The following is a 15,807-nucleotide window of genomic DNA, read 5'->3' on the forward strand; positions in this document are numbered from 1 at the left end:
TGTCTTCGCATTCTCCTCCAGCCCCCACCATCACACAACCCTTCTGAAACCTGGCACATTTTTTAGCTAGGATGTATCTAAGTTTTTTTTTTTTTAATTAATTTTTTTTGTTTGTTTTACTTTTTTTGGCTGCACTGGGTCTTCGTTGCCGTGTGGGTTTTCACTAGTTGTGGTGCACGGGCTTCTCATTGCAGTGGCTTCTCTCTGCTGAGCACGGGCTCTAGGACGTGTGGGCTCAGTAGCTGCAGTTCCCGGGCTCTAGAGCACAGGACCGATGGTTGTGGCACACGAGCTTAGTTGCTCCACGGTATGTGGGATCTTCCCAGATCAGGGATCAAACCCAGATCTCCTGCACTGGCAGGTTTTCTTTACCAATGAGCCACCAGGGAAGCCCCTAGGATGTACTCTTTTAGCATAACATATGGGAGCCACTTTTATAAGAGGTTAATCTTGTGAAGGGAGGGTTAGCAAAATATCTAATAAGAAGGGCCTTGGGAGAGGGGAAAAGGAAAAAGACGACTCATAGGAAAGGGGCTTCTTTGCTTATCACAAGGGGAATGGCATATGGGGCCACCAGTGTTAAGGCTGCACGTATATTGGAGGGGACAGAAGTAGGGATTTTCAGAGCAGAGTGAGAAAAATCCATTCCAGACTCTTCACTGCTTTGTGCTGTTGCACGTGTTGGAAAGTTCCACTCAAATTTAAAGAGACACAGTCTTCTGGATACTATGTAGCTGTGGTAAGATCTTAGATTTTAAGGTCTTTTGATGTTGGGATGTGCAATCCATCTATAAATGCTAGGGTACATAGGTGATCATTTTTGGAGATTCTGATACAATAGGTCTGGAGTGATGCCCAGCCATCCATACATTTTTAAATACCTACAGGTGATCTTCATACACAAGCAATGCTCAGATTTACTTAAAATTTTTTATCTTTTCTTTTGACTTGTCCAAGTTCTTATCACTCTCCCTCCTACCACACAAGTCTCTCCTGCCTTTGTGCGAAGAAACACCCCTTTCCCAAGTCAGACCCTTCCCTGCTTCAGAATATTTGGTTTAGCAAGCAGAATACAAGCTGGATTCAGTCTCCAGTTTCACCCTTGACTAGGTGCCTCGTGTAGAGCACAACTGTTTAAACTTGGGCAAGTTGCTTAATCTCTTCGAACTTCAGTTTGATTACGTCAAAGAGGGATAAAGACACCTACTAAAATAACCAGATCCAATGGCAATAATAAACCTACCAAATCAATTCTGAGACCTCAGAGTTGAACCTATGAGCAGTATTTGATCCTTTTGATCATTTCTGTCTTCTTGAATCACTTCCTCTCCTTAGCTTCTGGGCTACCACTCCCCCTTCCTTTCTTGCCTCTGTGACCATCCTTTCCTAGCCTTTTTTGCTGAAGTCTTTTCTCTTTCCCGACTTGTAATCATTGGAGTACCTAGGACTTAGTCTTCAGACCTCAATTTTCATCTATTTATTCTGATTTTGGGGGCTTCCCAGGTAGTGCCAGTGGTAAAGAACCTGCCTGACAATACAAGAGAACTAAGAGACACTGGTTCAATCCCTGGGTTGGGATGATCCCCTGGAGGAGGAACTGACAACCCACTCCAGTATTCCTGCCTAGAAAATCCCATGGACAGAGAAGCCTGGTGGGCTATAGTCCATGGGGTCACAGAGAGTTGGATATAACTAAAGTGACTTAGCACAGCATTCTGATTTTTCAGGTAATCTCATCCACTCCTATGACTTTAAATATTATTTTTATGCTGATGACCTTCAAAAGGCTGTATCTCCAGCCACAACTTTTCCCATTAATTTTAAACTTTTTAAAAAATGTATTTGTTTTTAATTGAAAGATAATTGCTTTACAATATTGTGTTGGTTTCTACCATATACCAACACAAATCAGCCATAGGTATACATATGTCCCCTCCCTCTTGAACATCCCTCCCACCTTCCACCCTACACCACCCCTCTAGGCTGTCACAGAGCACCAGATTCGAGCTCCTTGCATCATATAGCAAATTTCCACTGGCTGTCTAATTTTACACATGGTAATGTATGTTTTAATGCTACTCTCTCAATTTGTCCTCCCCTCTCCTTCCCCTCTGTGTTCACAAGTCTGTTCTCTATGTCTGTGTCTCTGTTGCTGCCCTGCAGATAGGTCCATCAGTACCCTCTTTCTAGATTCCATATGTATGTGTTAATATACAATATTTGTCTTTCTCTTTCTGACTTACTTCTCTCTGTATAATAGGCTCTAGGTTCATCCACCTCATTAGAACTGAGTCAAATGCATTCCTTTTTATGGCTGAGTAATATTCCATTGTGTATATGTACCATAACTTCTTTATCCATTCATCTGTTGATGGATATCTAGGTTGCTTCCACTTTCTAGCTATTGTAAATAGTGCTGCAACAAACACCGGGGTACATGTATCTTTTTCAATTTTGGTTTCCTCACAGTATATGCCCAGTAGTAGAACTGTTGGGTCATATGGTGGTTTTGACTCCTGGAGAAGGGAATGGTAACCCACTCCAGTGCTCTTGACTGGAGAATCCCATGGACAGAGAAGCCTGATGGGCTACAGTCCATGGGGTCACAAAAAGTTGGATATGACTTAGTGACTAATACATACATATGGTAGTTTTATTCCTAGTTTTTGAAGTCAAATTGCCTACTCAGCAACTCCATTTGGATATATAATAGATATCCTAAATTTAATACAACAGACTCATTTTGTTCCCTAAACTTATTCTTTCCACAACCTCCCAATTTCAGTATACAGTCTTTTCGTTTGTTCAGTTTCTCAGGCTTAAAGCCTCTTTATGTCATGCCACACTTACAATCCATCAGCAAATCTATTTGCTCTACTTTAAACTATATTCCGGAGAAGGCAATGGCACCCCACTCCAGTATTCTTGCCTGGAAAATCCCATGGACAGAGGAGCCTGGTGGGCTGCAGTCCATGGGGTCGCTACGAGTCGGACACGACTGAGCAACTTCCCTTCACTTTTCACTTTCATGCATTGGAGAAGAAAATGGCAACCCACTCCAGTGTTCTTGCCTGGAGAGTCCCAGGGACAGGGGAGCCTGGTGGGCATCCGTCTATGGGGTCGCACAGAGTCGGACACGACTGAAGCGACTTAGCAGCAGCAGCAGCAAACTATATTCAGTACCTGGTCTCCACTGCTATCATTCTAGTCTCCTTTTCCATCAACATTCTCCTCAGCTATTGCAGTGAAAGAGTAAGTGGTTCCTTCCAACCACTTTGCTCCATCAAAGTCTATATTCTCCACAGCATTCAAAGAACTTGCTTCTTTGGTCAAAATCTTTCCATGCCGTCCTCTCTCACTGAAAATAACATCACAAAGTTTTCTGATGGCCTTTCCATGAGGGTATATGATATCTCTCTCTGACCTCTTAAGTCATTCAGCTCCTTGATCTCTCCTCTCCAGACACACTGGCCTCCACATTGGCCCTCAAACACATGCCACGTGTTCCTGTCTGGGGCCTTTGCACTACTGGCCCTCTTTTGGGACATTCTGATATATCTATAGTCCATCATCTTACTTGATTCACATCTTTGCTCAAAAGTCATCTCATTACAAAGTGCTCCCTTGGTCCTTAATCTAAAACATTACCTAACTCCCGTACTCTATTTTCTTATCCAGTTTTATTTTTCTTCATAGTTCGCTACTTGACATATTTATACATGTCTGTCTCCCCTCTCTTGGATTGTAAATGTAGCTATATTCCCAGCATCTAGAACAGTGCCTGGCACAGTATAGGGCTCAAGAAATATTTGTTAAGTGAATAGATACATAAAAAGGTGCTAGTGCTATAATAATTAAATGAGAGAATGTATATGAAGGGTTTGGTACATGCCTGACACTTATTAGATATTCAGTAACTGTTCATTAGTGGGTCTAGTAAGATCTTTACAACCTTCAGACATTCTTTTGATTTATTGTAATAACTAATGAAAAAATATATAACTCCCTTGCTAAGGACAGAGAGGCACTCTCCGTACCCCTTCTGATGTCTATGTCAGAAGCTTTCTCTGTCCTTTTTCATTTTAATAAAACTCTGCTACACAAAAACTCTTGAGTGATCAACCCTGGTCCCAAAGCTAAATCTTCTTCGAAGATCACCAATCTGAATCCATTCATCGTAAGCTATCATCTTGGGGGTTCCGGGATCTTCAGGACAAGATCATTTAACCAGGCGTTGACCGAGATTGCCAGGCTGCGACAGTGCAGGAGCGGCCAAGAGGAGCTATCCCACGTCCAAGGTCAGGGGCGGCAGCCAAGAGGAGCTACCCCACGACCGAGGTTAGGGGCGGCGGCCGAGACGAGCTACCCCATGACCGAGGTGTGGCAGCTGCATGGGTGCAGGTGGGCCAAGAGGAGCTACTCCACTTTCAAGGTCAGGAGGGGCAACCTTGTCCAAGGTAAGGAGCACTGGCTGCACTTTGCTGGAGCAGCCGTGAAGAGATACCCCACGACCAAGGTAAGAGAAACCCAAGTAAGATGGTAGGTGTTGCAAGAGGGCATCAGAGGGCAGACACACTGAAACCATAATCAGAGAAAACTAGACAATCTGATCACACAGACCACAGCCTTGTCTAACTCAATGAAACCAAGCCATGCCATGTGGGGCCACCCAAGATGGACAGGTCATGGTGGAGAGGTCGGTCAGAATGTGGTCCCCTGGAGAAGGGAATGGCACACCACTTCAGTCTTCTTGCCTTGAGAATCCCATGAACAGTATGAAAAGGCAAAATGATAGGATACTGAAAGAGGACTCTCCAGGTCGCTAAGTGTCCAATATGCTACTGGAGATCAGTGGAGAAATAACTCCAGAAAGAATGAAGGGATGGAGCCAAAGCAAAAACAATACCCAGTTGTGGATGTGACTGGTGATAGAAGCAAGGTCCGATGCTGTAAACAGCAATATTGCATAGGAATCTGGAAATGTTATGTCCATGAATCAAGGCAAATTGGAAGGAGTCAAACAGGAGATGGCAAGAGTGAACATTGACATTCTAGGATCAGCAAACTAAAATAGAACGGAATGGGTGAATTTAACTCAGATGACCCTTATATCTACTACCGTGGGCAGGAATCCCTTAGAAGAAATGGAGTAGCCATCATGGTCAACAAGAGAGTCCGAAATGCAGTACTTGCATGCAACCTCAAAAACGACAGAATGATCTCTATTCGTTTCCAAGGCAAACCATTCAATATCACAGTAATCCAAGCCTATGCCCCGACCAGTAATGCTGAAGGAGCTGAAGTTGAACAGTTCTATGAAGACCTACAAGACCTTTTAGAACTAATACTCAAAAAAGATGTTCTTTTCATTATAGAGGACTGGAATGCAAAAGTAGGAAGTCAAGAAATACCTGGAGTAACAGGCAAATTTGGCCTTGGAGTACAGAATGAAGCAGGGCAAAGGCTAATAGAGTTTTGCCAAGAGAACGGACTGGCCATAGCAAACACCCTCTTCCAACAACACAAGAGCAGACTCTACACATGGACATCACCAGATGGTCAACACCGAAATCAGATTGATTCTATTCTTTGCAGCCAAAGATGGACAAGTTCTATACAGTCAGCAAAAACAAGACCAGGAGCTGACTGTGGCTCAGATCATGAACTCCTTATTGCCAAATTCAGACTTAAATTGAAGAAAGTGGGGAAAACCACTAGACCATTCAGGTATGACCTAAATCAAATCCCTTATGATTATACAGTGGAGTTAGAAATAGATTAAAGGAACTAGATCTGATAGAGTGCCTGATAAACTATGGACAGAGGTTCGTGACACTGTACAGGAGACAGGGATCAAGACCATCCCCATGGAAAAGAAATGCAAAAAACACAAAATGGCTGTCTGAGGAGGCCTTACAAATAGCTGTGAAAAGAAGAGAAGCAAAAAGCAAAGGAGAAAAGGAAAGATATACCCATTTGAATGCAGAGTTCCAAAGAATAGCAAGGAGAGATAAGAAAGCCTTCCTCAGCGATCAATGCAAAGAAATAGAGGAAAACAACGGAATGAGGAAGACTAGAGATCTCTTCAAGAAAATCAGAGATACCAAAGGAACATTTCATGCAAAGATAGGCTTGAAAAAGGACAGAAATGGTATGGACTTAACAGAAGCAGAAGATATTAAGAAGAGGTGGCAAGAATACACAGAAGAACTGTACAAAAAGAGCTTCATGACCCAGATAATCATGATGTTGTAATCACTCACCTAGAGCCAGACATCCTGGAATGTGAAGTCAAGTGGGCCTTAGAAAGCATCACTACGAACAAAGTTAGTGGAGGTGATGGAATTGCAGTTGAGCTATTGCAAATCCTAAAAGATGATGCTATTAAAGTGCTGCACTCACTATGCCAGCAAATTTGGAAAACTCAGCAAGGGCCACAGGACTGGAAAAGGTCAGTTTTCATTCCAATCCCAAAGAAAGGCAATGCCAAAGAATGCTCAAACTACCGCACAACTGCCCTCATCTCACACGCTGGTAAAGTAATGCTCAAAATTCTCCAAGCCAGACTTCAGCAATACATGAACCTTTAACTTCCAGATGTTCCAGCTGGTTTTAGAAAAGGCAGAAGAACCAGAGATCAAATTGCCAACGTTTTTTGGATCATCAAAAAAGCAACAGAGTTTCAGAAAAGCATCTATTTCTGCTTTATTGGTTATGACAAAGCCTTTGACTATGTGGATCACAATAAACTGTGGAAAATTCTGAAAGAGATGGGAATACCAGACCACCTGACCTGCCTCTTGAGAAACCTATATGCAGGTCAGGAAGCAACAGTTAGAACTGGACATGGAACAACAGACTGGTTCCAAATAGGGAAAGGAGTACATCAAGGCTTTTGTCACCCTGCTTATTTAACTTATATGCAGAGTACATCATGAGAAACGCTGGGCTGGAAGAAGCACAAGCTGGAATCAAGGTTGCAGGGAGAAATATCAATAACCTCAGATATGCAGATGACACCACCCTTATGGCAGAAAGCGAAAAGGAACTAAAAAGCCTCTTGATGAAAGTGAAAGTGGAGAGTGAAAAAGTTGGCTTAAAGCTCAACATTCAGAAAACAAAGATCATGGCATCTGGTTCCATCACTTCATGGGAAATAGATGGGGAAACAGTGGAAACAGTGTCAGACTTTATTTTTGGGTGCTCCACAATCACTGCAGATGGTGATTGCAGCCATGAAATTAAAAGATGCTTACTCCTTGGAAGGAAAGTTATGACCAACCTAGATAGCATATTCAAAAGCAGAGATATTACTTTGCCAACAAAGGTCTGTCTAGTCAAGGCTATGGTTTTTCCTGTGGTCATGTATGGATGTGAGAGTTGGACTGTGAAGAAGGCTGAGCGCCAAAGAATTGATGCTTTTGAACTGTGGTGTTGGAGAAGACTCTTGAGAGTCCCTTGGACTGCAAGGAGATCCAACCAGTCCATTCTGAAGGAGATCAGCCCTGGGATTTCTTTGGAAGGAATGATGCTAAAGCTGAAACTCCAGTACTTTGGCCACCTGATGCGAAGAGTTGACTCATTGGAAAAGACTCTGATGCTGGGAGGGATTGGGGGCAGGAGGAGAAGGGGACGAGAGAGGATGAGATGGCTGGATGGCATCACCGACTTGATGGACATGACTTTGAGTGAACTCTGGGAGTTGCTGATGGACAGGGAGGCCTGGCGTGCTGTGATTCATTGGGTCGTGAAGAGTCAGACACGACTGAGCGACTGAACTGGACAGAACTGTTCGTTTCCTCTCTACTTCCAGCTTTTGTCCTTCCCCCCAGAATATTTGTTGAGTGCCTCCTCTAAACCACTCACTGTGTCAGGTGATGGTGATGGAAAGTGTCTCTACTACAAGGAACTCATGTTCTAGTTGCTACATACTGGTGGTAGAGTTAGCTAGTGGGCATCTACTGTATAGTATAGAGAGCTCAGCTCGGTGCTCTGTGGTGACCTAAGTGGATGGGATGTGGCGGTGGGGGGTTGGGGAGGCGGTTAGAAGGGATGTCCAAGAGGGAGGGGATATATGTATACATGTAACTTATTCACCTCATCATACAGCAGAAACACAACACTGTAAAGTAGCTATATCCCAATTTTTTAAAAAAGGAAAAAAAAAAAAAAACACCGGACAATGTAATAAACACTGCAAAAGTGACAGTATACTGTGAGAACACAGGTAATGGGGACAGTTAAGGCAGGTTTCAGAGAACAGTGACATTTAAGCTGAGTCTTGAAGGATAAATAGGGATTTTGTGCAGTAAGGAAGAAGAATATTCCATTCATGGGCATCCCTGGGAAAGGAACACAAAGACATAAAAATATCCCCCTCCAAGAGCACATGGTTTCTTAGCTCCTTAGTTGAAGAGAAAGAATAGCAAAGTGTAATGAAGAGAAAGTGTAGCTATTAAAGCATAATTGTTGACATCACCAGCTATCTCCTCACTTGATATGGAACATCATATTTTTCAGAGTTCTTACATCTCCTAGGGCTTCCTAAAGAATCTGCTTGCCAGTGCGGTGACTCAGGAAACCTGAGTTCGATCCCTGGATTGGGAAGATCCCTGGAAGAGGAAATGGCAACCCACTCCAGTATTCTTGCCCAGGAAATCTCATGGACAGAGGAGCCTGGCAGGCTACAGTCCATGAAGTCGCAAAGAATCGGACACACCTGAGCACACATGCACACACACTTCCTTACATATCTCTTTGGCTCTAACAATATATTGTCAGGTAGTGATCTACTTGTCATCGAGCCAAAGAAACTAAGGCTCCAAGGCCATACAGAACACTAATGGAGGATTTAGGGTTAAAATTCAAGATGCCTGTTGGGCTGACAGTATCTGGCAATGTGAAATGAAAGGCAGAAGACTGTCTTCTCCAACTACTTAAAAACATTTCTACAACCGCTTTCTAGAGGTAAGCATTTCATGTCACCTTTTTTTCTTAAGTTGGCCACATCTAGCTGCCATTTACTGAGAATATATCCAACTAAATTCAACACATATGTTATTTCACCGTTTTTCACAATGACCCTGTGGTAGGTGGTGGTGTTATGGCTATTATTTTATAAAAATAAGAAAACAATTGCTTTAGTAGATTTTAAGACAATTGCTTTAGATTTGAAGTACTTTAATTAATCCAAAGATATTCAATACGAAAGAGGCTGAGCCAGGCTTTAGGATCTGGTTTGACACCAGTGCCAGGTTCTTCCAGCTCTGTTACATCTCTGAAATGAAATCTAACCTAAAGCACAAGTCCATCTTCTATTTGTTCTTCCCCTGGGTTATCTATATGGCAGAGTATGGCATTCTTAGCCTTGTATGTGTTATTTAGAATTGTTTACTCACTGGAAATTACATCTTCCATTGTAATTTTATATTTATACATTTTTCTAGCCAAGTTATACCACATGTACTCATGTACAATCTTCAGCTTTAGCTGTCATAAAAGTGTGGTCATATGAATCATCCTCATGTCTCCAATTATAACACAGCTAAATAGGAAAAAATGACCACCAGTGGTAAAGTTAGCCTAGTCAATATGGTTAGTTTTTGTAAAACCATAAACAAAATCAGGAAGAAAATTTGGCGGGGGTGGGGGGGGGTGTGGCGGGGAGGGGATTTTGCCGACAGCTTTTGTATAACCCAGTAACCACAGGAGATATGAACATTTCCTTAACCTACACCTATCCGTTCTTAGATGAAGAAAATATTAAAATCCTATTTGCTATATATTTGCCTCAAAAGAGATCCTTCTCCTGTGATGAAGACCAATTATGTCTCTATTCTTCAAGACTTCTATTTTTGTTCTTAGTTTTGAGATGTGGCGACTGGTTTTCCTACTGTCTCTGAAGCACTATTCAGCAATCATTTGTTGATGGAATCTACAGAAAACAATCAGATGCACTGTTTTTTCTGTGAAGGAAGTACACTGAACTTCATCTGTTAAGTCCTTGCCCTGAGAGATAAGAAAGTAAACACACTTCAGTTTATTCTAATGTTCCTCTTCTCTAGCTTCTGATTTTTGTCAGTTGTATTATTTTTACATTTTAAAGCTCTGTGACAGTTCTATTTTTTTCATGTAACTATATTTTCATAACTGTTTAGTCTTAATTCTAAATTTAAATCTATTTATTATGTATAATACCACAGCTGGGTTTTAAACCACAGTTTCTTTATGCCCAAGTTTTAAATTTTGATTCATATCTAAGTTGCCCTGGTTTCATTTTCAAGTTTTTTCCTTTTTTATGAACAAATTATGGGTACTGTAGTCTGTGGGTTTTTTGTATGCTTGAGAATGTCTCCTGGTTTTATATTTGAAAAGCAACTTATCTAGGCATACAATTCATACTTCTCTTAGATTTTGTCAAAACAGTTCCATTTTTCTGGTATCAAGAGTTGCTGTGGGGCTTTCCAAGTGGCTCAGTGGTATAGAATCTGCCTGCCAATGTTGGAGACATAGGTTTGATTCCTAATCTGGGACGATCCCACATGCTGCAGAGCAACTAAGTCCTTGTGCCACAAATTTTTTTTTTTTTTTATTTCACTTATTTAATTGTTGGAAAGTGCTCTAGAGCCCAGGTGCCACAATGACTGAAGCTCGTGCCCTGGAGTCCATGCTCCGCAACCAGAGAAGCCATTGCAGTGAGAAGCCCGAGCACCACAACTAGAGAGTTGCCCCTGCTTGCCACAACGAGAGAAGAGTCCTCGTAGCAACAAAGACCCAGCTGCTGCTGCTGCTAAGTCGCTTCAGTCGTGTCCAACTCTGTGAGACCCCATAGACAGCAGCCCACCAGGCTCCCCCGTCCCGGGGATTCTCCAGGCAAGAACACTGGAGTGGGTTGCCATTTCCTTCTCCAATGCATGAAAGTGAAAAGGGAAAGTGAATTTGCTCAGTCATGCCGACTCTTCGCGACCTCACGGACTGCAGCCTACCAGGCTCCTCCATCCATGGGATTTTCCAGGCAAGAGTACTGGAGTGGGGTGCCATTGCCTTCTCCGAAAGACCCACCACAGCCGTGCCCCACAAAATAAAACTATATTGGGGAAAAAAACAAAACAAAACAAAACAGCTGCTCTGGACAAGTTTGAGGAAAACGCCATTTTCCCCTTTAATGTTAAACTTCCACTTGGATGCCTATATTATTTCTTTACCCTTAAAGTTCAGTAACTTCATCAAGATGTGTCACAGCGGTTTTTGTATTATTCTTTCTTGGCACTAGCATGATCTTTTCTTTCTACCTGCAAATTCACATTTTTATTTTAGGAAAGTTCTTTTCTGCAGTTTTCTGAATCTTTTTGTTGATTGCATGAGTATGTGTGTATGTGTTCTTTAGGAAGATGGGGTATTTTGTATATTCTACCTGTCTACCGTCTTCTCTGAAAGTTACAGCTATCTACTGCCCCCGCATTTTTCCTGTATACGCTTCTATAGACTGTTTTATATTCTAAGCTTCATTTTAAATTGTACTTATTCTACTTTTATTATTTCATTATGATTTTCCTCTAATGTAATATTTTACCTCTCTCTTCCAACTTGCTCTATTAATTTGCTTATCATCCTTCACTGTGTTAGCATCTTTTTGTTATCTGAGATTTTTTTAAATTTTAAATTTCTTTAAAATTATAGTGATTTGAATTATTTATCTTTTTCTTTAGTTACTTCTCTATTTTCCTTGTGTTTGTCTTCTCTATCTCCCCTCCCTAATCTGTGTTTTATGTTGATTCTTGTCTGACACATACATAGCTGTTTGGGGTTATTATGTTAAAGAACATAATGAGGAGAGATGGGAAATGAAGCTAGAAAGCCCACAGCTTCAATTCAGTTTGTTCTAATGGAACTGCTCTCCAGAGCTCACTTTCCTATTGCTCTTAAGGCCCATCTCACCTCAGCCTTAGATATTTGGCCTATGGGAAGACTTCCCCTTCCCTCTATACTCTCCTGTACCTTTTAAACAGTACCACTTCGGAGGAGTGCGTGTGCATGCTCAGTCACTTCAGTCGTGTCTGACTCTTTGTGACCCTATGGACTGTAGTCTGGCAGGCTCCTCTGTCCATGGCATTCTCCAGGCAAGAATACTGGAGTGGATTGCTATATCCTCCTCCAGGGGATCTTCCCCACCCAGGGATCAAACCCCTGTCTCCTGCGTCTTCTGCATTGCAGGCAGATTCTTAACCACTGAACCACTGTGGAAGCCCACTTAGGAGGAGAGACTACAGGAAAAACTGGAAGGTCATTATGACTTTGCCTTCAGCTCTGTCTCCCTGCTAGCTTGTTATACCAAGTAACGAGAGATTGCCTGCTTCTCTTGCAGCTGGCACAAGCCTATGGATTTGATTACTCTAACTGAAGGAATGTGGGCAGATCCTTTAAACATTTCATGGTCATTTGTAGGAAAATCTGTGTCTTGCTTGAAGCCTGAGGGCAAAGATACTAGGTGTTAATGCCCTCCCTCACTGCAGTTTAAGTTATAAGTGGGGAATTGCCACTATTTTTCCATGAAACAAAGACTGACAAACAGTCTGTTTGGATTTTCAGACTTGGATATTTGGCAGTATTTTTTTAAAAATGAAGGAGGCATGTCACACCAAGGAAAACAACTGACGGTATTTGTTGACAATAAAATTCAAGCTTTCAATATTAGAACTTTTAAAATCTTGTACCTACCACTATAAACTTGACAGCTTTTCAATACATAAATACTTTTCTGATTATATCAGTGGTGATTCTAACAAACATGATTTTTGATATTGCATCATAAAATTGTGTTAATGCTTATAAGGTTTGCCTGACTCTATAATAACCAGTATTTTCCAAATAATCAATCATGCATGCTCCAAAATCATGCATGGGGAAAAATTCCACTCAAAGTGCAAGGGAAATCAATGGATTTTAAAGTAACAGAGTAGTAACTGACTCACTGATATAGTTTTAGAATCTACATTGCAATTAACCTTTAAGAAACTAATACCACTTATCGAGTTTTGGTGTAATATCAAAGAAGAATATCCAGAATTATCTGGAAATGCTTTAAAAATAATTTCCTTTTATGACTGCACTCTGTTTGAAGCCAGATTTTTTCTTCAAATACTTTAACCAAAGAAGTATATAGCAAGAGATGGAACATAGATTGAGAATCCAGCTATCTTCTATTAAGCCAAACATCAAAGATTTGCAAAACTGAGTGCCACATTTGTTAAATTTTCTTGTTTTGGAAAATAAGCTATCTTTACTAAAATATGCTATTTATGTTAGCATGGAATGAGACATTATTGTTATTTAAGAATAAAATAATAAATAATTACTTGAAAATTTTCTTTAATTCCTAATACAATAAATATGTAATTCACATAAGCAAAGGATTTTTGGAATCCTTAATAATTCTTAAGAATGTAGAGACAGCCTTAGACCAGCAAGTTTGAGTATCTGTATTAGGTGTACAATGTGGTACAGAAGTAAGTTGTGCAGGAATGTAAAAGCAGAGAAAATATTATGGGTTAGAATTGGCTTTGTTCCAGAGTGGGATGCAGACAATAGATGGTGAAGATTCAGATGTGAGAAGCAGAGAAGCAACAGCGTGAGAAAAAGTGTGGTGGGGATAACAGGGTGGGTTGGGAGAACTATAAGAATCTCTCAAGCTTCAAATCTCTCTGTATTCCACCTCATCTCTCTGACCCTTCATCTTGTCAGCACATTCCTTCTCTCTTCTCTTTCCTTTTGGCTTTTACTCTCACGCTTGCTCTCTCATCACAGCTGAAAATGATTCTCTGCTTTTAAGGACTCATATTGGGTCCACCTGGGTAATTCACATTAATCTTCCCATCTCAAGATATTTTACTTTAATCACATCTACAAAGACTCTTTTGCCAAGTAAGGTAATATATTGAAAGGTTCTGGGGATTAGAATATGGACAGATTGTATTTTTTTGGACATATTTTAGGGACTATTATTCTGCCTAACAGTCTTACTTGGTATAACAAAATACCATAGATTGGGTGAATTATAAGCAACAGAAATTAATTTCTTACAGTTCTGAAGACTGGGAATTCCAAGACGAGGGTGCCAGCATGGTTCGGTTCTGGTGAGGGCCCACATTCTGTTTCAGAGCCCGTGCCCTCTCGACCATGTTCTCATGTTCTTACGCAGTGTAAAGGGGTAAGGGAGCGTCCTCTGGCCTCTTTATAAGGGCGCTAATCCCACCCATGAGGGAGCTTCCTTGGAGACTTAATTACCTCTTAAAGGCCCCATCTCCTAATACCATCACCGTGTAGGTTAGGATTCAACATAGGAATTGAGCGGGGTGGCACAATATCCAGACAATAGCACTACCAAACCAATGAATATTTTTGAGCAAGGAAGTGGCATAATGACAGTGGTACTGAAGGAAAAAAGTCTCCAGTAACTACCCAGTATGGAACTGACCTGGTGCCAAGTTTGGGGCAGAACTCTGCCTCTGTGGAAAACAACTTCCATGTGTTTTTGATGCAATACAGATGATGAGTCCAGGAGACCATCTGCTGACATCCTGGAAGGCAGATCACTTTCCCATTGCCTTGCGCTACCCACAATTTGTCATTCAGGTCACCAAGGGGACAATCATCCATAGTTTCGAGAAGCAGCTTCTCCTCATTTTTTTTATCTCCAAAATACTCCATGAAAAGAAAGGACACAGAATTGCCATGCTAGATCTTATAGTAGAAGATCCAGAATAGAAACCAAAACGTTAGCAGAGTAGAAAATTTTCCCCTCTCAGGACCTGGGATCTTAGATGACCTTTCACATGAAGCATTTAAGTACTGTGGTGGGCTTGTTGTTGTTGTTCAGTCGCTAAGTTGCACCTGACTTTTGCGACCCCATGGACTGCTGCAGGCCAGGCTTCCCTGTGGGCTTACTGAAACTTAAGTCAGAGGCAGTATTTGAATGGGTACTGGGTTGCCACCAGTATTCTGAAGAAGAAACAATAAGCTTAAATGCTTTTGAGTAATAATTTATCAGGAAGGCTAAGTTATGAAAAAATGCTATAATTAGACAAAAGAAACCCACAAGATGGATGTAGTTCAAATATTTTCCAACGTAAGCTTCCTTTGGAAAGTAATTTAAATGTTTGTGTGCCTTCCCATTGCATTTATGTGTGATATGTTGAGTAATTAACTAAAGAGTACAGAAAGGGAATCCCTGTGGTATAAATTCCAGGAACAACTACAGACTCATCCAAAGGTCACTTATAAATTAGAAGAAGCTCAAATTCATAAGCTAGCCTCAAACAGAATCAAGTATCCTATAAAAATAAGGAAATCAGAAGAACCATTATTTCCACCCCCTCAAAATATTTGCAAGAAAACAAGACTCTCTTTCTCCAGTCAGGCCAATAACTTATCCAGAGCATTCTTAACTACTGATGCTAAATATTACAGCATTTTGGAACTTGCAAAGTTTTATTATCTGTTCAATTCTCTTGGGTGTATGCTGTTGACTATTTTTGCCTATGCATGTTTTCTCAGGGAAAAGATGTCATAAAGTCAGGACTGTTCTTAAGCAGAACAGGCAACATTTGCTCTAACACTTTCTCATTCCTCCTTTGCAAAATTTTCTTCTGAGGAAGCTATTACAACTTTCTTCCTGGAATCTACCCCAGGCAGCCATGACGTTACCTATAGTTCTGCAGTCTGCTATTCCTATTCCTTTGACAGTTCTTTAAATTGTATCTTCTTTTGGACCCAAGGTGTTGTCTAGCTAATTGTAGATGGATGTAATGG

The 15,807-nt window shown here is 41.1% G+C and overlaps 1 long non-coding RNA gene across 2 annotated transcripts in view; it reads right to left on the minus strand.

The window, feature by feature from the left end:
• LOC129621496 (uncharacterized) overlaps positions 1-14,232 on the minus strand; it is a 136,379-nt gene extending 122,147 nt beyond the window's left edge. For both annotated transcript variants that reach the window (XR_008699396.1, XR_008699397.1), the window contains exon 1: positions 14,080-14,232. This is a non-coding gene — a long non-coding RNA (uncharacterized LOC129621496). The remainder of the gene's footprint in view (positions 1-14,079) is intronic.
• Between the last annotated feature and the right edge of the window lie 1,575 nt (positions 14,233-15,807).

The sequence above is a fragment of the Bubalus kerabau genome, chromosome 10 (assembly GCF_029407905.1).
Source record: "Bubalus kerabau isolate K-KA32 ecotype Philippines breed swamp buffalo chromosome 10, PCC_UOA_SB_1v2, whole genome shotgun sequence".
Classification (NCBI taxonomy): Eukaryota; Metazoa; Chordata; class Mammalia; order Artiodactyla; family Bovidae; genus Bubalus; species Bubalus kerabau.